The sequence below is a fragment of the Tenrec ecaudatus genome, assembly GCF_050624435.1.
Source record: "Tenrec ecaudatus isolate mTenEca1 chromosome 7 unlocalized genomic scaffold, mTenEca1.hap1 SUPER_7_unloc_1, whole genome shotgun sequence".
NCBI lineage: Eukaryota > Metazoa > Chordata > Mammalia > Afrosoricida > Tenrecidae > Tenrec > Tenrec ecaudatus.
In genome coordinates, this window is record NW_027457607.1 from 921,105 (window position 1) to 945,091 (window position 23,987).

The 23,987-nt window shown below is 38.8% G+C and overlaps 1 protein-coding gene and 1 long non-coding RNA gene across 7 annotated transcripts in view; both read left to right on the forward strand.

The window, feature by feature from the left end:
* Positions 1 to 23,987, forward strand: part of LOC142435900 (thyrotropin-releasing hormone-degrading ectoenzyme-like) — a 418,631-nt gene that overhangs the window by 104,890 nt on the left and 289,754 nt on the right. The window lies entirely within an intron of this gene.
* Positions 9,156 to 13,585, forward strand: LOC142435904 (uncharacterized). The gene is made up of 3 exons (XR_012781661.1): positions 9,156 to 9,303; positions 10,927 to 11,136; positions 13,472 to 13,585. It is a non-coding gene; the product is annotated as an uncharacterized LOC142435904 (long non-coding RNA).

The following is a 23,987-nucleotide window of genomic DNA, read 5'->3' on the forward strand; positions in this document are numbered from 1 at the left end:
CGAGAAAGTGATCCAACTTCATTCTTTTGCACGTGAATATTCAGTTTTTTAAGGATTGATTTTTTTATTATTCTGTTTCCCCATTGGATTTTGCACTCTTGTTGGAAAATCAAAAAAAATATAAAGTAAATGTGATTTTTAATTTATCCATATATATATTTGACTATCCTTTTGAGTATGCCACAGATGTGCTAATTAGTGAAACTTGGAACTACATCTCAGTTATCTACTGCTGTCATAATAAAAAATATAAGTGTGTAGCTTTAAAGAGTAGCAATTTATTTTCTCACTATTCCAGAGGTGAAAAATCTAAATTAAGTTTCTGGTTGATGACTTCTGTAGGCCTCCCTTCTGACTTCTGGTAACTGCCAGCATTCTCTGGTTTTCCTGTGTGCTTCCAATGCATCTGTGCTTCATTCCTTTCTATTTGTGCTCCTGGCTATTCTGTTTGTTATGTAAAACATGACTCCAATGTGATTAGGCTTAGGATCCATGCTATTCTGATATAATCTCACTGACGTAATAAAAGAAAACCTCCTTTTGATGATAGACAATTAGCTGGTGATCAGATTGAATGATGGAATTTTGCAAAACCATCAATTTCTTCATTTCCAGCAACTTAAATGGTTATTATTCATGTAGGCCTCGCCAGATGGAATACACAGGTATCAAATTAACTACATCTGTGGGAAGAGATAATGGATTAAGCTTAATATGAACAGCCAAGATGAGAACAAGTGCTAACTGTATTTATATGTTAGCTCACATTGGCATTGAAAAAACAATGAAAACAAGTCCATGACAGCCAAAATTCAACTGTGAGTATATCCCACCTGAATTTAGGGACCATCTCTAATACAGAATTGACTCATTGAACACTAATGACCTGGTAAACTGTGGGATGGCATCAACAACATCAAACATGAAGAAAGCAAATTTCATTAAAAAGACAGGATAAAGAGAAAAGATCAAAGTGGATGTCAGAAGGGGCTCTGGGACTGGCTCCTGATAGAAGAGTCTCACTCTCAAACTCACTACCATCGAGTCAATGCTGACTCATAGCAATCCCTGTGGATTTCTGAGACTGTAACTATTTATGGGAGTAGAAAGCCCAGTCTTTTTCCTTTGGATCTGCTGGTTACTTTGAACTCTCAACCATGTAGATTACAGCCCATTGCGTAATCACTACACCACCAATGCTCCATTGATAAGAGAATACAAAGTATTATAATTAAATGAGCAAAGACAAGAAATTAGAAAACAAAATGGAAAAATATGCTTAGCATATCTCTATGAAATGGAAAAAACTCACGTCTTGAGTTTTAATATTAAATATTCTATGGGGGGAAAAAACATCAAAAGAATGAGGAAGGCTCAAGTACTCCCTCAATGCAAGAATGCTTTGTTCTATGAAACAGGCATTTCATGATGCTCACCTTCCCAACGTGACCACTAAAGACAAAGTGGTGCATAAGCAAATGTGAAGAAAGCTGATGGAGCCCAGCTATCAAAAAATATAGCATTTGGGGTCTTAAAGACTTGAAGGTAAACAAATGGCCATCTAGCTGAGAAGCAACAAAGCCCACATGGAAGAAACATACCAGTCTGTGTAATCACAAGGTGTCAAAGGGAACAGTTATCAGGCATGCATCAAAGAACAAAAAAATCAAATCATTGTGAATGTGGGGAGTGCAGTTTGGGGACCCAAGACCCATCTGTAGGCAACTGGACATCCCCTTATAGAAGGGTTGCAGGGAGGGGGCAAGCCAGTCAGGGTGCAGTGTAGCAAGGATGAAACATACAACTTTCCTTTAGTTCCTAAGTGCTTCCTTCCCCCCCTACCCTCCACTATCATGATCCCTATTCTACCTTACAAACCTGGCTAGACCAGAGGATGTACACTGGTACTGATAGGAACTGGAAACACAGGGAATCCAGGACAATGATCCCTTCAGGACCAGTAGTGAGAGTGGCTATACGGGGACGGTGGAGGGAGGGTGGGGTAGAAAGGGGGAACCAATTACAAGGATCTATATATAACCTCCTCCCTGGGGGACAGATAACAGAAAAGTGGGTGAAGGGAGACATTGGACAGTGTAAGATAAGACAAAATAATAATAATTTATAAATTATCAAGGGTTCATGAGGGAGTGGGGAGCAGGGAGGGAGGGGAAAATGAGGAGCTGAAACCAAGGACTCAAGCAGAAACCAGATATTTTGAGAATGATGCTGGCAACAAATGTACAAATGTACTTGACACAATGGATGTATGTGTGTATTGTGATAAAAGCTGTAGGATTCCCCCAATAAAATGGTTTTATAAAAAATGTGGAAGGAATACACATTTAATGTATCAAGAAGAACTGGTCAATATTAAACCATTTCAATGATACTGAAGGAAACAGTCCAAGTTCTACTGAAGGCATTAGCCAAAAACAAAGATCCAGGAATTGATGGAATATTGAAACAAATGTCTCAACAAACTAAAGAAGCACTGGAATCAATCTCTGGCCTATGCCAAGAAATCTGAAAAACAGTGTCTTAGACAAGTTATGGGAAGAGATCTGTATTTGTGTCCATTCCAAAGAAAGGTTATTTAACAGAATGCACAAATCAGTGAACAATATCATTAACAGTTGTAGAAAAGCATTGTGAGGGAGCTACCAGAAATTCAAGTCCATTCAAAAGAGGACCTGGACTTAGGGATATCATTGCTAACAGCAGATGGATTTGATTGAATGAAGAGATCAGCAAAAATTTTAACTTATATTTTATTGACTATACAATAGTGCATCATAACAAACTGGATGGATTGTAACAATCTATGGATAATATTTCCAAGAATAGAAATTCCATAGCACTTCAACACGCTTCTGTATAATCTGCAAATTGACCAAGAGACAATTGTTTGAATAGAACAAGGATATATTATGTGTTTTAATATCAGGAAAAGTATGCGCGAGGGTTATATACTATGAGAATTTCTGTTTGCTGTTAAGTTGGCTGGGGCAGGATCCTCCCATGATGTGATAACATAATGTAATAACCTTCCTGATGGAGTCTTACGTGAACAGCCAAGCAGTTGTGGGAAGAATAAAGTAAACTCTTTCCCCATTAATTAAGCTTAAGATCTGACCCATGAGCTTGAACTGCACAGGACCTACCTGCTTCTATAACTGTATGAGCCACCTTCTTGATATAAATTTCTTTTTTTATATACACAAAAATAAGCATCATTGGTTTTGCTTCTCTGATTTATATCCCATCACTGTACCTATTCAACCAAGAAGCTGGATGATATGAAAAAGAATGAGACACCTAGATCGGAGGAACACTTATTAACAACCTTTGAGATGTAGATGACAAAACCTTGCTTGCTGAACTAAAAGAGGACTTGAAGTACTTGCTGATAAGGCTCAAGGACTGGATCCTTCAGTACAGAATTTAATTCTATGTAAATAATACCCAAATCCTCACAATGGCAGCAATAGACAATACTATGATAAAGGAGGAAAGATTGAAGCTGTCAAACATTTCCTATTGCTTGGATCTACAATCAATATCCATGAAAGCAGCACTCAGGAGATCCAATTGTGTATTGCATTGGGAAACTCTGCTGCCCAAGAGCTCTTTAAAGTGTCGAGAAGCTAGGATGTCACCTGGTGGAGTAAGGTGTACCTTCCTCAAGCCGTGGTTTTTTCGGTTGCCTCATGTGCATGTGAAATAAGAAAGGCTGAAGAAGAATTGATATATTTCAATTATGGTGGTGGTGAAGAATATTAAAGTACTATTGTCTTTCTGAAGAGCGAATAACTCTGTCTTAAATCAGAATGCTCCTTGCAATCAATGCTAAGACTCTGTCTCACATCCCGTGCACATGCTATCAGGAGAGACCAGTCCCTGGAGAAGGATGTAGTGCTGGTTACAGAGGAGGAGCAGTGGGAGAAAGGAAAACCCGGGAAATGGATAGACACGGTGGCTGAAGGAATCCACTCAGATGTAGCAGCAAGTGTGAGGTTGGGGAGGACCGGATCATCGAATGCACTGTTGTATGTGGGTCATTAGAAGTTGGACAACCTCACTGCACATAACAAGCTAACGACATCATCTCCTCCCAAGGAAAGCCTGCCTATCTACTTTTGAAAAATCATTGAGGGTAAACTCTTCGACACACAATCATATATGTACTCACTAAAATGACAATGAGTCAGCACTAATTTATGGTAATTAGTTAGGTTAGGTTTGTATATAATTATTTTTATGGTTTTTTTTTTTTTTTTTGCTCGGGGTTCCATAGAACTGCTCAAGCTGCCATATCAGAAATGGAATTTCTGAACTAGATTTTCAGTCCTTAATGAAAGTTTATCAATGATTCTGAATCTGATAATAGCCTGGTGTGGTAATAATTTCTTTCAGAAGAATTTACACTAGACTAGTCCAAATGAGGTGGAAATCATTGGTGTGCCTAATAGCCAACTCTTCTGAGATGCTGATTTACTCCATTTTCCTCCGCCTCCTCCTTTGAATAATTCCTTAATGTCCCTGGGGCCTCCCATTTGCTGCAATGCCCACAGAGCCTTTTAGATCTTTGAGCACGTGTCTCATGTGGTTGGTGGGTGGCATTTAGTCCAAATCTGAAGGTCAGGCAGCAGTGAGCCACAGGCAGGGTCCAGAGCCAGAAACCAAAGATGTCCAAAACTCACCACAGGTTTCTTGCTTCTACCAAAGCTCAGCCAGCAAATAAAGGTCTGATTTTGCAGGTGAGGCTATGTGTGTTATAACTGTATGATGGAACCAGTATCCCTATAACGCCGAGTGTGACATTTTCGTAACCTTTAATTAAATGTATATAGATAGATAGATAGATAGATAGATAGATAGATAGATAGATAGATAGATAGATAACTATGAAAATAAAGAATAAAAACAAAATTTTTTCCTGAAATTAAAAATTCTTGTGTTTTATGGTTAAATATCCAAGGAAAACAAAGGATGTTTTTAAAATCACACTCTCCATCAAGGTAGAGTAGGGCTCAAGGAAACCAAGGGCATGGCTTGATTCACCCCTTCAACAAAAAGCCAAGTCTAACTCCCACTATAGTACTGCCCCCTGGTAGAGAGAAGACCTCCAACAAGGGACCATGACCACAGGCATATAAAGTCCAGAAGTGGGAATCGTGGCTAGAAGTTACCATCTTAATTGACTACAACTCACCCTGTTTGGTGGGGACTTGGACTCAGTAACCTTATAGGTTATTTATTTCCATACTAAGGAAACCATGGGGAGAACTAGCACCCAGGCAAACAACACAACAACAACAGCAAAAGGAAGCAATATTGAACCCTACCTACCTAATTACTCTTAATCTCAGCACACCTTCACACTTTTGGGGGTACTTGCTTTCAGTTTGATGAGCTTACATGTTGCTCTTTAATTAGACAGGAATCCCTCATGAGTAGTGGAAACATGAACATTAATCTCCATGCTATGTAAAGGACTAGTATATATTTAAATATGCTTACAGGAATGCCAAGGAAACAAAAGATGTGGATTCATACCCTGTACTAAAGTCGAGTCTTTTTTTAAAGATAATTTTATTGGGGGCTCTTATAGTTCTTATAACAATCCGTACATCGATTGTATCAAGCATATTTGTACATCATTCTTTTCTAAACATTTTCTATATGAGCCCTTGGTATGAGTTCTGCTTCGCACCCCCCACCCTTGTGACCGCTTGATAAATTATAGATTATAAGTATTTTTATACCTTACAATGACCAATATTTCCCTTCCCCACTGTTTCTGTTGTTCCTCCCGCTCTGGGGGTGGAGGGGGTGATTTTATGTCAATCATTGTGATCCATATTAATCCCACCCTTTTAGGCATGAACTGGGACCTGGAGACTTAGGGATGAAAGAGTTAGATTCTTTTTTGGCAGTAGCTGGTCATTTCCAGATGAGAATGTCTACCATTGTTATTGCTTGGCATTTTAAGACACGATGTATTTTTCAGATGAAAACACCTAAATTTTTAGCTATTGTCAGCAAACTTTAAAAAATAAATAAAACTTAACAAATGCTTGAGGTTTAGCACAGCATGCTTGTCTTTTTGTCTGCCCAGGAGATAAGTTGAAGATGTAATTTAATAATATGTCTTCCTCAAAGGAGGGAAATCATCTTTCAGTGGGCAACAAGTGGATAGCTTGCATGAACTCAGGAAGCCTCTATAAACCGGGGTGGGAAGATAGGCTCCCTATTGGGCCACTAAGCACAAGGTCAACCGTAGAACCCACTGCTGCTAGGGGCAACCAGGAGCCTTTCTGCTCGGGTCAAGATCTGTGACCTCAGAACCCCCAGGGGCAAGTCTACTCTGTTGTTAGGGTTGCTCTGGATTGGAATTGACTTCAGGGTAGTGAGGTTTGAGGTTGTTTTGGAAACTGGGGTGGAAAGCTGTACAGAACTGAAGGATTGTCTTACGTTTTTCTAAATTAGGTTGTTACAGGCTTGATTTGAATACTAAAAATGAACTTTATGATACAAGTAATTCTATTGTGCTTTCTTGGACAATCATTTATAATACACTAAATTCAATATTGTGGATAAAATATCTGAATAAAAATATACTCAATGTTGAGCTTCTTTTCTTGGTCAAAATCTCCCCCATTCTACTGTTGCATTGTATATGTTTTGAATGAATTGACTAGTAGGCATTTTTTCATAGTTCTTTTGGGATGTAATATAAGAATTTATTATTATCAGTTGTTATGAGAAAAACATATAATTCTGAACTAATGACCTGAGAGCTAAAGAATAAATAGCTACATTATAAAAAACAAGTTCCCAAGGACATAATTATGTTATTACTTGCAAACAGAGAGTTTCTGGTTCATTAAGTTAGAAAGGGGAAAAAAGTATAAATGATAAAGGTGAAAATTTTATTTTTTCATTGTTCATGTCTTTTTCCCCCTTGACCAATAAAAAATAAGCAGGAGGTTTTTTACACTAAATGAAAATGTAAATGGTGAAGCTTTCTTAAAGCCAGCTTCATGTGTCTGTTCCCATAGTTTGATTATGTGGAATTTGACCTTTATTTAAAGAGCATCTCTGTTGAATGATAATTGATGGTGCTTTGAGTGAGAGTTTATGACAGTACTTCTACTTATTAAAAATATTTTCCTTAAGGTGAAGATGTTTCTTTTTAACTTTTGTCCTAGCTTAACCTTTGGAAAGATCGTGTGAGCTCAGTTGCATTTATAGATTTAATTAGCATATTGTAGGCTTTTCCTGGTCATTAATAAAGATTTGGGGGATGACTAGATTTAGTCCTAATCCTGATAACTCACCAGTTTATTTCACTTGGGAAGTCATTTATTCATCCTTTTTATCTTGCTGGGTTTGAGCTTTATTTAATTATAGTAATTCAAACCCATTAAAATTTTAAAATTTTCTTTATATAAAGGTAGTCTCCTAATTACTAATTTACCGGCATTACTTGTGACCCTATTAGAAAACAACAGTGCTTTGTTTTACTTATTCAAGCACGTACCCCCTGTTGGGTTTTGTAGTCTTATGAGGTTAAACCCAATGGTAAGATAATGACTGACTAAAAGTAATAATATAAAAAAAAAAAAAGATTCCAAGGCAATCAGCCCATTCTGCTGCCTATAATTTAGAACACATGAACCTTCTGTAAGGTTGAGGTATCGATGAGCATAGTAATTTATCTAATTCTTTTGCTGTGTGACTTCTCTAAGCATATCTTATTTGATACTACACAGGCAAGAAGGGAATTTATAGTGTAGTTAACCTATCCATATGCTTCCTGTGCAGTATCAAATTAACTCTCTATTAATATCTGCTTGACTCTACCCTGAAACACACACTCCATTATCTATTTTCAAATATTTCTGAATTAAGCTTGTATACAACCTTATCTGGTTAATTCCTTAAGCAACTTGACATTGGAAGGAAGAAAGGTAGTAGAGGGAATAAAAGTCAGATTGTGCACAATTCCTCTCTACAGCCCTTAATAGCTGTAGACTTCCTAGCTGTATCCTTGCGGAAGTTGCTTAGGCTCTTTGTTCCTCTCTAAAATGGGAATTAAAATAAGAGTTGCTGTTATTTCCCATTGAGTCAAGGTATAACAGAATGATACGTAAACATGAACGATTGAAGCAGTTCCGGGTTTTATGCCATCTTCTTGATCATTGATATATCTGAGCTCATTGATTAGCAATTGTGTCAATTCTTTCTGTGTTGGTTTCCCTTGTTTCAGTGACCCTCTGTTTACCACACATGACTTCCTTTGGCCTAGTCTTTTGATATTGTTATGTCGGCAGTGAGCAAGCTATGTGCTATGTGGCCATTAGTCATTAGAGAGCTGAGAATCAAAATAATGAGATCTATCTCCCACAAGCAATTATAGCAAAGTTCAAAACGAAAAGCAACAAGTACTGGTCAGAGTACGGGGAGATTGGAGCTCCTCACAGCCTGGTGGTGAGACTATACAATGGTGCGAGCACTGTGGAAAAGGTCTGAATTTTCCTTCAAAAGAAGTAGAAATATCAGATGATCTAGCAATCTTGCCACTAGATTTACATACCGGAGACATGAATTGATATATGCATGCTAATACTCACTGTGTTATTCACAGTAGCAAAGATGGAAACAACCTAAGTGCCCCTTAATGGATGAATGGATAAACAATTGTGATACGTACACACAACTCTAAGATTGATGAATCCATGAAACACCTCATAACACACATCAACCTGGAGGACATCATTCACCAAAGGACAAATATTGTATAAGACCACTATTATAAAATTTCAGGAAAAAGTTTCTACACAGAAAGAAACGTTCTTTAATAATTACCAGGGATGGAAAAAGGAAGGAGGGAAATCACTAGAAAGTAGACATGTATTAACTTTGGTTAAGTAATAGGTGATAAATTTTGTATTGTTATACTTTGCAATTCTCAACAGAACTGGGTTTGTTTTCTATAATTAGAGTTATTATGAGAGTTAAACAAGTTAATATGAGTCAGTCACTCACTTAAAATACGGTCTAATGGAAAATAAGCACTCCATAATTATTATTGTGCCTTGTAGACTTATTCTTATGTCACATCAAAGTAGACGCTTCCCTGTTCATTTGTCACCCATTTCTCCATTGTGTCTCTCGTGGTAATTCAACTTTATTCATCATGGACAGTTTCAGGCTGTTGAAAGAGGTCTGTAATTCTACCCCTATTCTCCTACCCTCCGGACTCTCCAGGTTTAATCCAGTCATACGACTTGTCATGTAAGTGTTTCACATTATAGATTGTTGGAAAGAACTCCTTAGAAATCAGAATCCATCAAGCTTTCAACTATGATTGTCACTTTTAGGTCATTATGTGGTTTCAAAATTTGTATGGACTAATGGGATGTTGGACATCTCCACAGCTTAAATCCTAATGGATCCTTACATGCGTACTTCACAGCCTACCTCTTCTGGTTGCTTTTGGCCTTGCCACCCCTGCCTTGGATGGTACTGTATTCACTTTTCACATACATGTTTTTGAGAGTAAGCTGATATCTGACATGACTTGACTTTTTTTGTAACATTTTTTTTCCCTTTTAGAGGGGCCAGAAATACATTTACCTCTCTACAGTCATGTTAATACTGCCAACTAAGCTGTATGGAGCATCCATTATATGCTATCACATGTATCGACTTAATCTTCATAACCACTCTACAACATACATATAATGTACATATATATAAAGATAATTTTAATATATATATACTATACATATACAACATAGCTACTAAATATGGGAACTAAGACATAGAGAGAGAAAGTAGCAGCAATAAGAGGTGGATTCAGTTTCCGTTCTGGGCGGCCTGACTCTAGGATCCAGAGATGCAGCTTTGTCTATTTACTTGGCACAGCTACTGGGTGCCGTTGTACCATTAGGAGGCGGTCTCATGCAGGGTTAAGTATTTCTGAGATTGTTGCTTCATGTTTGTAAGTGGGAGCAAGCAGGACATGTTACTGGCACTCCGATGTTATGCCTTCACGGCGTCTGTAAAGCACAGAAGTGTACATATGACACAGATTTAATCAAGGAACTAATAGAAATTATTTAAACCAGTAAATTATATACACTTAGTGATTGTGAAGGGGTGAGGATATTCATGGCTGTTACTAATCTCTGAAATGAGAAAAATTCAAAATGAATAAAGAAGCATCAAAATGCTATGTTATTGTTAGATATTTATACTTTACAAGAGGGCTCTGAACTTAGTAAAAAAAAATAAATGATGGCCAAATTGTATCTATTGAACAAGGGCTGTGTTATGCTGGGCTTCTTTCTCCTTGACTTTCGCGGCTATTTTGTTTAGTTTCTCAATTGGTACTGCTCCTTTCCCCAAATAACTGGCTTTACTTCTATGTAACTGAAGTTACGGCATGTCGTCATTTTGGTGGAAAGAGATAATTTGTTGTTTGGATGAAGGAGGAATAAAGCCGCTTGATAATAGCTTTTCAGATTACCTGGGAAAGGCAGTCCTCAGAATACGAACACCAACTTACTGTGCAACCTGCAGTCACTAACAGACTATAAAGCCAGTGGATTTAAATTTTTGACTTACATACAATAGTTCTTGGTGACAAATGGCCACTGCTTTGTGATGCTCATCAGAGCATTCTTTGTTTTATTAATTTACTAATATGTTCAAGATGTTGTAGTGTATCTGGAAAGTTTCTTTTGTGTTTCTATATAAGAATACAATCATTTAAAGTACTAATGTTTGATGATAAATGAACATAACTTTTATATAACTTAGACTTAAAGAGATTTAGGAGCAGAACTTGGTTCAAACAGTACATTTTTGCTCGCCTCACCCCTACTCCCATAATGACTGATTTTCACTTTCCAGCAAAACCTCTTCTAATGAGTATCTCTGGATAAGACACTCCATCATTGCTGCACGCAAGGTGGTGACATCCAGCTGGACAGCTAGGATGGGGGAAATGGCAGAAGGTGTTGGAAAAGTTTGATGAAAAGTACAGCTTCCTGTTAATCCTCCTGGAGGAGAATGTCTTAAAACTCTTAAAGTGGTTTCCTGTTGCAGGTAAACTCGTAAAATGTAAGTAGCACTGGGTTTTGATTGAATGAAGACAGATGTTACAGATGCAGTCTCATTTCCAGACAACCCGCAGCTATTTCGTTCCTCTGGCTGTCAGTGGGGCAAACACAGGACATGAGTGTTAGTTAAACATCAGCCCTAACATGTAGGTATAAGCAAGATAGTAAAGCCAATGCGTGTGACCAATAGAAAGGAAAGTTATTTTCGAGGCAATGCTTGAAATTTAAAAAAAGAAGTGGGTTTGGATGAGAATCCTCCCCATGTCTTCTATTTCATTTGTGGTTTTTTTAATACACATGGGTTAAATATAGTGTTAGACATACCTAACACATTCTTGTAAATACTAATGATGTGATGGGGTGGCCCAAATAAAGCTTTAGGTCGTTTTACAGTCGTGTCTTTTTACTCTTTGACATATGTGTAGGATAGCATTCCATCCCCACAAAGATCTTGTCATTTCTGAAGTGATTGTTGGTTGCCGTTCAGCCAGTTTGGGTTCAGGGGTCTTTACATGTGGGGTAGCCCTGCTCTACGGGGTTTACCGGCTTGTCTGTGGAGGGGCCTCTAACTGGGTTTAAAGCAGGGACTAAGACTAATTTCAAATGGCCTGTTCATGACCCATGAAAATAAGGACAGTATACAGATCGCAGAGCAACCAAATCTCTCAAGGTGTCAGATTTTGACCTGAGTGGAAATGGAACGCAATGGCCCACTCAGACCTCACAACTTTGAATGTCTGGGCTGGCTCCTGTCTGAGCTGGGCAAAACCACCTTTCTTCAGTTCAGGTCAAAGCATTGGGCACAGAGGTATTTGGCTGTTAAACAGTATGTATGCAACCCTTGTGTCTGTGAGCCTTGACCAAACTTTTCAAACTGGTTCAAAATCCTGGTTTGAGCTGCCAACCTTTGGTTAGTAGTTGAGCGCTTAATGATCGCACCACTCAGGCATGTGTCCCAAGCACATTCATTTAGGAGACCTATGGAGGTACTTCTCATCCATAATGCCTTTTTTACTGTGATTGAAGTTCTATACTCAGGCTGAGGAAGATGACTCTATCTTTGAGCCATTTTGATAAAGATCGTCAGTGATATGTGCTAAAAGCATAAAGGCTATTTCTGTTCCATAAAAATAGGACAATTAGATTAGGGCAAATCTACCCCATCCACGTGGGTTTGCAGCCTCAGGAGGATGTGCTGCTTGTTCTTCTCTACTGCGTCATTCTTCAGGCTAGTGTTTGTCTGGCTCTCACCCCCAGTAGTCTATTCAAACTGCCTGGGAAAGGCAAAATGACCAAAGACAATAATTGCTTTCTCAGTCCTATCTAACTGCATCTCTGTGCTGCATTTGGATTATTGATCCTTTCTTTATTCTTGGGATTTTATTTCCTCTGACTGCACTATCTGTCGATTCTCCCTCTACCTTTTTGATGAATGCCTGTTGGCTGGCCACTCATGGATTGTGACTCATGTTTTTGCAACAGCAAACAAAACATTGCTTTCCGTTGTTTGCCTCTTCTTATTCATTCAGTATCAGTTGTTTGCGCGCCCACGTAAAAACTTGTCTGCGGACAATAAACACAGGAGGAGCCTTTTACATTCTTCCATGTTGCAGCTCTTCATAACGCTCCTTCAGGTTCACATATTTTAAAACACTTCTTCATCTAGTCACTGATTTTATTCCTCCTGCCATTTTCATCAGAGATTTGTTTCAAACCTCAAAGCTACAAAGCTGGTCATGTTGATCTTCTGCATCATTTCTTTGTTTCCCATTGCCCCTGAAATCAAATCCAAGCTCTTTCCGTGGAAGACACTGACCCCTGTGATGAACCATGGACATTCATTCCTTCAGCCTTGGACTCTCATGCTCCTGGCTTCCAAGTCCAGACTAAGATAGCAATCGATAGCTTGTTTCCCACAAAGACTGTGCCATTTCACCCACCGTGTCCTGGTTTGCCGCATTCCATCTGCTTAGCTTAACCCATTCCAACGTTCTCCAGTGGCTCTTACTCCTGCTTCATCTGTAGAGAAACTTCCTCAAGTGCTTCTGAAAAAATCCGCCATTGAAACCCATTAAACAAGGTTCTCCAACACATGGAGTTAGTTGTCTACTCAAGGCCTGATGCTAGCTTACTCAAGCATCATCTACTACAAGAAGCCTTTGTCCCACTCTCTTACGGGGCAGAGCTCAAACTTTATGTTTTCTTATCATGCTGGACATTTTTCACTTATGTACTTCAGCTATTTGATAATCATTTGAATAACAAGCAAGGGTTTGAATAGAATATTTGCTATTTCTTTATGTTGCTTAATTCTTCAATATTTATTTGCTTTTTAGGAAGCCTTTGCTCCCTCAAACCACCTGCCCCCAAGGTTAAAAATGCAATTTCAGTTCCATAGAAAATTATCCTAGTGAAAAATAGAAAATAATGAACAAGATGATGTGATATGGTAAGTGTGATGATAGAGCTATTAAGAGGGCAATATGGAGCTGTGAGATGCATCTATTTCACCCTTTTTGATTTTGTCTTGGCAAATCATGCTTGGGGTTTCTGGGATGGTGCCATCCCAGCATACCACCCTACCCCAGCATAGGGGTGTGGGGGGGGGGAACCACTCGGTGTTTCTTGTTCTCCTCTTGGAGCATAATCTTCTGATGGCGATGGCAAAGAGATATCAGGAAAGCCTGGATGCTCAATCATATTTTTTCTTGCCTTCGGAAATTCACTGGCCAAGGCAAGTTCCAAATGAAGAGACAGCCACATATGGAGACGTCTGGGAGGTTGCTAACAAGAACCTTCTACATCTCCACAAGGGGCAAGCTGCACTCTCATGCATATTAATGCCTTTCACAAACCAGAAAGCCCTGCATTTTATTTCTTCCCATATAACTAGATATGTAGCATGGTAGCTGGGTATGAACACAACAGTGGCTAATGACTGAACTATTAAAATAATATTTTTGAATTTGTGATAAAAAATGAAGAATATGTGAAGTGAAACATTTTGCATTAAGCTCTGTGTATGAACATAAAATACTATTTTCCTCCTCTGTTTCTCTCCTCTCTTAGGTTCTATTTTTATCATGTACTATGTCAACATAGTCAGGATGAGACAATTGTTGTTTTTCTACTGCATATCCTTTCTGTAGTTTTGGATTTAAGATTAACCCATAGGTAAAGGAGTTTCTTTTTGTAGAATAATAAGGCTATAATTGACAGGCAATTAATTCTGAGTCACAATTAATTCTGTGACTTACTGTGGTTAGGATTTACATATCAAATTGCTCAAATATTCCACAGAAAAGAGAGAGTTTTAATTAAAGAGACCATAAAGCTTGTCTCCTTCAACATCCCATCAGACTGGTGATTTTGTTAAGCACAGGGCCTGAGAGATTTTAGGCCATGATTAAATGTTACTGTCTTTCTTCTTCTTGCTTATAAAGAAACATAAGAGGTGAGTGCATTTTCATCTAGAGCAGCCGTTCTCAACTTGTGGGTCACGGCCCTTATGGGGATCGAATGACCCTTTCATAGGGGTCTGCCCGAATCATAACAGTAGCAAAATTACACGTACGAAGTAGCAAGGAAAATAATTTTATGGTTGGGGGGGTCATCACCACACGAGGAACTGTATGAAAGGGTCACAACATGAGGAAGTTTGAGAACCACTGACATAGAATAACTGAAAAAGTGAAGGCATTTTAATATAGAGTGTCTTTAATGTGTTGTACTGTGTATTGTGGCTTCTCACAGGCACAGGTAAACACAATGGACTTCGGATTTTCAGAACAATAATCTACACATCATGCACTCAATTTGGCCCTTTATAAAAAGACTCCCAAAGTGAATGCTTATCTTAGAATCCGTATTTTCCACAGTGGGAAGACTGCCCCGGGGGCACTGAAAGTGTCCAGAGGGCGGTGTGGGCTATAAAAGTAGATGGCTATACTTTGTTCTGGGTAAGGGCACTGATAGCTAGATCTGGATCTATACCTAAGATTTCATTTTCAGGGGAGGCGTTAAGGAAGGGTTTTTCCTGAGAGTGGGGCAGTAGGACAAATAAGTGTTGGAACCTGTGAGGTTGTAGGATCATTTACACTTGAAGCCGCTAATCATGGCAGCATCAAGTGAAACTCCCTTTATGTTTGTAGAACTGTCAAAGCCTATCTGTCTTCTCCTATTTACTATTCTATATGATGTGCGTCTTCCTTGCTAAAGGAAATAATGTCATCTAGTATATGTTTGCCTCATGCGTGTGTCTTGAATATTCAACTTGAAAAATAATGAAAACATATTGGTGTTAGAATCAACTATGAGATAATAGTAGTTCTTCAAATGTTGACCCCAAATCATCCTGCTAAACTTTAAGGTTTACTTCATTACTCCAATGGCAGACACTTGCCCGTTTTAAAGATATGTCTGTAGCGTGCAGACAAGGACCTATTGTCTTAATTGCTGGGCTAATTGGAGGGCTTTGGAAAGAGATGAGTTAATGCTTTCTGATTTAAGAGGATTAGAGCTAAACTGTCCTTGTATCGTGAACACCTTTTATGACAGACTAAGAAATGGGCTTGTGATCCAGGAGTGTCATTTGAGATTATGGAGTAAAGGGTCACGTCTTTAAAAAAAAAAAAAAAAACATTTTTAGGGTCATTTCTTAAAGGAGATATAGTCACAAGCAGAGCCTACTGAGAGGTGACTGGAAAGTTTCCTGAGCCTTTTCTGTTTCATTCCATGTGTTTAGGAAACTTTGCTTGTTTACTCCTGTTCCAGGGAAGTAATAAGCAGTTCTCATCACTTTCCTGTTCGCCTTTCTCCTTCTCAGACACATCATTTGACTTTCATGGTTCTTTTCGGCGGCTTAGCTGCCTGCTGTGCACTTTCTAGTCCTAACTGACCTTTCTGAAAGATCCCTTCTTGTTATTTTCTAGATGGTTTACAAGTTTCTAAGGTATCTTTAAAAAGGGATGGCATGATGACGGCCCAAGATCCTCACAATATAGTGCTTTGAGCCTATTTGTATATCTCGATTGTAGTTTTTCCACCCCCTAAACTACTTTTTCTTAAAAGGAAATGATAAAATTCAATAATTTTATATAAAGATGGAGAGATACTATGGAACTGATATTACTTTGGAACTGATATACTTACTTAATAAGTGAGTATAAATTCTACATCCATAAGGCGGCTGTTCTTTCATTCCTAAAGGCTTGTGACTAAAATATTTTCCATGCCCATGGTTGTATTTATTAGTAAACATAATCAAATGCCTCAAACCTTCCCATTTGAGATGGATTGCTCTCACATCTCATGTTCTCAAAGGCCCTCCTGAGGCATTGGGCAGCCTCTCTTGCTTCCTGCCTTAAAGCTGCATAAATTTTCTCCCATAACTTATATTTCAAAGCTGCCCTGTCTAACATTCATTTCTACTGCTTTGCTGAGTTCTTGTCAGACAAACTATGCCCAATGGAAAATAATTATGTTACCAAAGATACCATTTATCTAAAGCTTTTAAAGAGAGTGTTCTAAAGGCATCTCCAACATTTTCCCCCAAACTAACTTAAGTTACGATCGACTTTTTTTAGGTTAGGGGTTACATTAAGGCGGTGGGCGAACTATGGCCCACGGGCATGTTTTATTTAGCCTAGAAGACGTTATGAGACCTTTGAATTAATTGCCAATATTTTACAGTTGGGAGATTTCACATAAGCATCCAGATTCACATTTTTTGAGATATTGGAATACCTGGCAACACGAGGCTTGAATTTCTGCACGACACTGTTAGTGCGAAGGGTTTCGAAGGTTAGCGCTCAAGTTACCGGCAGTTCCAGATCCTGTTCCATCCCATTCCTAGTCCTCTTGGCCAAAGTAGGGGTATAATTTACACCACACTTTCTGAAATGTTAATTTCTCTACGAATCACCAGAGGGTTTTGTGAAAATTCAGATTCTGATCCAATTGTTCTGTGCTGTGGCTTGAGATTCTGCGTTCCTTCAAAGCTCTGTGGGAGGTCAGTGTGGCTGTCCCCGACATTTGAGTAACTGGTTGCTCAAGAGTCGGGCTCAGACCAGCAGCCTCAGCATCTACAGACTCATGCATTTGGGAGGAGGCCCAGGAAGTACAGTTTTATTGTACCCTCCTAGTGTTTCTTATGATCAAGGATTGCAGCCTTTAGTATGGATGGCAAGTTGATGGAAAGAAGGTCAGAATCCTCCTCACAATTGGACCACTAGGTGGTGTCATGATACGTGGAGAAAAGTTTGAAGTTGCCAAAGATTTCTTCTTGCTCATAAGCACAGTCCATCAGTGCTCATGAAAGCAGCCATCAAGAGATAAAAAGACACATTCGTTTGGGTAAATCTGCTGGACAAGATCTTTTTAGAGAAATGAAAATCAAGAACATTACTCTGAGTACTGAGGTGCGCCAGACCCAAGCCATGGTATTTTCAGTGGCCTCATATGCATGTGAAAGTCGGACATTGAATAAGGGAGACTGAAAAAGAGTACATACATTTGAATTGTGATGCTAAAGAAGAATATTGAAAGTACCATGGACTGCCAAAAGGTCGACCAAGCCTGTTTGGGTCAGAGACCAGCTTGGCGAGACTTCCTTATGTGTGTTGTATATATTGTCGGAAGAGACCAGTCCCTGGAGAAGGATATCGGACTAGGTAAAGGAGAGGGCCTCAAAATAGAGGAGGGCCCTCAATGAGATGGAGTGACACGGTGGCTCCAACAATGGGCTCAAGCATAGGAGCAATTGTGAGGCTGGTGCAGGACCAGGCAGGTAGTGTCCCTGTTGTGCATGGGGTCACTCTGGGACAGAACCAATTAGATGCCACGTAACAACAAGGCATTCTGATGACACTAAAATGTAAAGACCAATCTTCTGGGCTCTTTCAGGATAGAGTATTAAACCTAAAACCATCTATTGAAGAGTTTCTAATATCTGAGTTGGTATCAGGAACCATTTGGGGAAGTTTCAAAACCACTGATGCTTAGATTCAGAGATTCTGATTAAACTGGCCTGGGGTAAGGCATCAATATATTTTTTAAATGCTGTAATTGATCCTATTACTCAGCAAAGCTAAGAACCATGGCTAAATAACAAGGCTGTCCTGACACATTACCTGACATTCAATAGCTCTCGTCAGAAATTTATATTTATAGCTTATGTCCATTTGTGTTTTGTTATATTTGTTCTCAAGCAAAATGTAACTAGTTTCCAATTATGTGCTTGATGATTATCATGTTGTTTGATCAAAATAGGATAGTTCCCAAGTTAACGTGTGTACGTATGTGTGTGTGCTTTATTGACTTGAAAACCTATCTCAAAACCTCTGGGTTGTCATTGTTGTTAAGTGCCAGCGAATTAGCTTCCACCCATAGCAAACTCACAAACAATGGAAGGAAATGCCGCCTAGTCCTGTGCCGTGGTCACATGTGTTCCTTTGCTTGGGCACACTGTTGGATCCACTGTGTCAATCCATCTTGTTGAGGGCCTTCCTCATTTTCATTGCCACCTAACTTCCCAAACATGATGGTCTCCTCCAGGGACTGATCTCTTCTGACAACATGTTCTAAGTATGTGAAGGCAATGTTTTGGCATCCTTGCCTCTGTGGAGCACTCTGGTCATACATCTTCCAAGGCAGATCAGTTTGTTCTTTAGACAGTTACTGATACTTTCAATATTCTTTTCACAATTCAGATGAATCAATTCATCTGTAGTCTTCCATATCTAATGTCCAACTTTCAAGTGCATGTCAGGGTATTGAAAATACCCTGACTTGAGTCAGGTCCACTTTATTGTTTACTCAGTTCTCTCTAAAGAGGTTTAGTACAGGTGCATCTTTGTTGCAGGTTCAGGTGCATCTTTGTTGCAGGTTCAGGTGCATCTTTGTTTCAGGTTCAGGTGCATCTTTGTTGCAGGTTCAGGTGCATCTTTGTTTATTCAGTTCTTTAAAGAGGTTGTGTACAGCAGATTTACCCAAGGCAACACATCCTTTGAGCTCGATATTGGGGCTTCCATAAGCATTGATTGTGCTTCCAAGCAGGATGAAATGCTAGACAATTTTAAACTTTTCTCCACTTATCATGTTACCTGTTGGTCCAAACATGAGGATTTTCATCTTCTTTACTTTGAGTGATCTATACTAAAGGCTGCAGTCCTTAATCTTCATTAGCAAGTGCTTCATCCCAAGGGTTCATGGGGGAGGTGGGTGTGGGGAGGGAGGGGAAAATTGAGCAGCTGATACCAAGGGCTCAAGTAGAGAGCAAATGTTTTGAGCATGATGATGGCAACATACGTACAAATGTGCTTGACACAATGGATGGATGTATGGATTATGATAAGAGTTGTACGAGCCCCCCAATAAAATGATTTAAAAAACAGCAACCAAAAAACCAGGCTACTACTAAGCCATCCTCAAATTCTGCTTCTGCTGCTTTTTTTCCTACAATCCAGCTTCTTTGAGTGTTACCTCAACTATTTGTGGAGAGTGCATTAAACATTTGATCTGAATGGATTGGAAAATTTATCTTCTACAAAGTTTTGGCATAATCTAATAGGTTAAGTTATACATTGTGCAACACTAGAAATCATGTTCATAAGCATAGATTTTTTTGTGTGTGTGTACTGATACTGGTTTCAGATAACAAGCAGAACAGTGCTCGGAGGGAGAGGTGATGTTTTCTAAATTGTACAATGATGCTATTTGGGCTAGCAATAGGGTATATATAATTGCACTGATAACACCATTATAAATTCACGATAAAAATATTTTCCTTACATGAAGATGCATGCTAAGAAATCAATTTCTTTGAAAATAAGAATTGGTTCAATAGAATTTTAAGGCTAAGAAGTTAAGTGTTTTCATTTTCTAATGGTCCATTAAATTTAGGGTAGTAGTATCCCAGTACAATTTATTTAAAGTTCAGGTAATGATTTCTAATTGGTTTAACTACTTTAGAATGTCTAAAAAAGCCTTTGTGTTGCGCATGGGCCAAATGTTTATAGAGTTAATCAATGTTCCATTTAATAATTTTATACACATTTTGTTTCATCCCATTGGTTGCGATCCCGACAGTGTAACATCACTCATCTCACTTTCTCCCTGTGCTCTCTGTTATCCTTCCTCCTCCTTTCTCAACGTGTGTGAGCTTTGTTTTTGGCTCAATGGTGCCCTTTGGACATCAACTGCTTGATTCCTCTAAGGAGTGTGTGCCTCCATGGCGTTCCTATTTTCCTTAGAGATCGATTTAGCTAAAAAATGGAGTCTGCGCTGAGTTCATTTCTAGACTTGAAGGGAACTGAAGACCATAGTCTGGAGGCAGGTGGGGGCAGTAGTTTCCACCAGTCTCTAGTCAGCTACTAAGCTTCTTTATGATTTTTAATTTTCCTCCCCATCTATGTGGAACCCACTAATGTGACCCTTTTAGCAGCAGGTGGCTGTGGAGGCAGAGCACAGTCTAGTTCTCCTTGTGTCATGATTGTAGAGATTGATGTTGTCATGACCTTTAGTCTAATGGAATAACTGATTTCAATTTATTCAAGCTTTTTCCTCTGGGGAAAACAATATTTGCACCTTACATGGCTGCATACCAACTTTTTTAATCATTGTCAGCAATCGCCGAAGTATGCCACAAGGACTGTGTCATGCCAGTTGATCTTGATGCCCCTTGAGATGATGGGCCTAAGATACTAGACCTGTGACTCAAGGTGTTCGGTGTGTGATTATGTCTAAGACATTTCAGAACCCTGTCCACTTTACTGCATTTCTAACTATATTTACAGCAAAGATATATAATCAAACACGCAGCTTCCAAGTCCATGAGACTGATAGTAATTGAAGACTGTAAACCGTCGCCAGGGCAGGCAGCTTCCTCTATATCCTATGGAGCAGCTGGGAGGTTGAGCCTCCAACCTTGTGATGAGCGGTCCAACATTTAGCCAGAGGACTATTAGGTCTCCTTGTGAGAGACAGTATCCTGTGTCAAGCCCGTATAAAGTTGTGGCTATACTTCCACTTTCCCTCCCATATCCATCAGCCCATGTGCCCATCTATAGATCTCTTTAATATCATTATTGCAGGAAGTGGACATAATAGCACTACCTCTCCTTCCTTTAACTCTGAAGATTCCCCAATGTCTTCCCTGAACTCCAATATTTTTGAAAACTCCCCTCTTAGTGTAAATTGCCTTTCTTTGCACCCAAGTGAATACCTGTATAACTTCCCACCAGTAATTTACCCTCCTTTTCCCTTCTATCCAGGGTAATCATCAAAGATTTTCAATTTGAGTGTGAAAAAATTTTCATGGCACTTAATAGTAGGGGTCTCAGAATATTTCACCTTTTATGATTGACTTATTTCACTCATCAGCATAGACTCCAGGTCTTTCTATGTTACGAAGACTTCTGCAGATTCATCCTTGTTCCTTCGTGTTGTCCAATACTCATTGTGTATATGTTCCATAATTTGCTTATCCAGTTTTGATTGATGGCCATTTACATTGTTTCTATCTTTTTGCTATTATAACGTGAAAATGACTGTACAAAAATCTGTTAATCTTACATATCTTGTTTTTTGATTTTAGGACATCCCAGCTGTAGAGATTGTTGGATCATATGGTATTTCTCTTCCTATCTTTCAAGGAAGCATACAATTTTCTACACCTTGCCTATTATAGATGATATTCTTAAATATGGGATTATAAGAAAACAATATCTATTATCTTAAAAATATTTTAGAGAATGCAGTGTGCTATCATGGGTTAGTCCAATTATAAGAAAGCAGTTTTGGAAGAAAATTCAAAGAAAGATAAAGAAAAGAAAAACAATATGAGCATTGTTATATCTCATATGTGTTTGCCTTTGGAGATAAGCAAACTTTAAAATTTTTACTATTGTCTTTTAATATATGTAGACAAGTGTAACACAATGATTTAAGCTAACTCTAAAAGTAAAATGGATCCTTTGCCTTTGTGCTTGAAGTGTAAGTGACTGGCTTATAATGCCACTTTACCACCTGCTGTTATGCACAGAGTGGAAGCGTCACTTTGTTAGAGTGGAGCCACCAGAGCTGTGTCCTATGTATTTTCTTAATTTAAGAGTGCCAACAGAGCATGGTTTGCATCTAATCTCAAATTTTCCCTTTTACTTGAAGGTTTGAAATTTCCTACTTCTTAATATAGAGTATTTATGTATGAGAGAAGACGGTTGTGATGTTTTTCATTAACACCAGATAATATGCCATCCTACTGAATACAAGCTCTCACTTAGTAAGGAGCAACGACATTTATAAAATAGTAATCTAGCTGAACATGTGCATGAACTCATTGGAACATGGGCAAATGAATGTATAGGAAGTCTACTGAGAGGCCTGGTACAATACAATTCTACAAGGACGTCTTGTGCAGAACTCATCGCCAGCATCCCATATAATAAACCTGGAGATTTTTGTTTGTTTATTTTTTTCTATATAGTAACAGAAGATGTCTATGTGATCAGCATTTTCAATTCTTTTGTCCATGTTACGAACTGCCTTTATTATTTTTCATTTTTATCATTTTATTGGAGGCTCATACAACTCTTATCACAAGCCATACATCCATCCATTGTGTCAGGCACATTTGTACATTCATTGCCATTACCATTCTCAAAACATTTGCTCTCCATCTAAGCCCCTGGCATCTGATCATTTTTCCCTTCCCTTTCTGCTCCCCCTCCCTCATAAACCCTTGATAATTTATAAATTATTATTTTGTCATATTTTGCACTGTGCAACGTCTCCCATCACCCACTTTTCTGTTGTTCATCCCCCAGGGAGGAAGTCATATGTAGATCCCTGTAATCACCTCCCTCTTTTCACCCCACCCTCCCTCCACCTTCCTGGTATCGCCACTCTCACCCCTGGTCCTGAAGGGATCATCTGTCCTGGATTCCCTGTTCCTATATGTGCCAGTGTACATCCTCTGGTCCAGCCGAATTTGTAAAGTAGAATTGGGATCATGATAGTGGAGGGGGTAGGTAGATTTTTTTTTTGAAAAAGATTTTTTAAATAATAAGTTTCACTTCAGGCTATGTAGTATAGTAAAGAATAAAAAGATAGATTGAGGTTAACCACAGTTTTTTCACATTTAAATGCTAATCCCACCTATTTTTGACATATTTGACCTTTAAATGAATATCTTTTTCATAAACATTAGCTAAAGAACAGATGCATCGAGATTAATGACATAGCTTCTCAAGCAAAGTAGCCTAGATTTTAAGTACCTGAAAAAAAATTTAAGGTATATATGGTAATAGTCCCTCGGTGGTGCCAATGGTTAACACTCTTAGCTACTTATGGAAAGGTTGAAGGTTTGGTTCCATCCAACAATGTCTCAGAATAAATGTTTGGTACCTCTCTTTCAAAAAAGTAAAAACCAGCTATCAGGCACCCTGTGATGCTCACCTTTCTGACATGATCGCCGAAGACAAGGCAGGTGATTAAGCAAATGTGGTGAAGAAAGCTGATGGTGTCTGGCTATCAAAAGATATAGCATCTGGGGTCTTAAAGGCTTGAAGATAAACAAGTGGCCATCTAGCTCAGAAGCAACAAAACCCACATGGAAGAAGCACACCAGCCTGTGAGCAGGAGGTGTCAATAGGATCAGGTATCAGGCATCTAAGACCCAGAATAAAACCATACCCAAGGTGAATGGGAGGGGTGCCATGGAGTGGAGGCCCAATGCCCATCTGTAGACAGTTGGACATCCCCTCACAAAGAGGTCTCAGGGAATAGCACTGATGAAACACACAACTTTCTTGTTCTTGATGCTTCCTTCACCCCACTTTCATGACCTCAATTCTA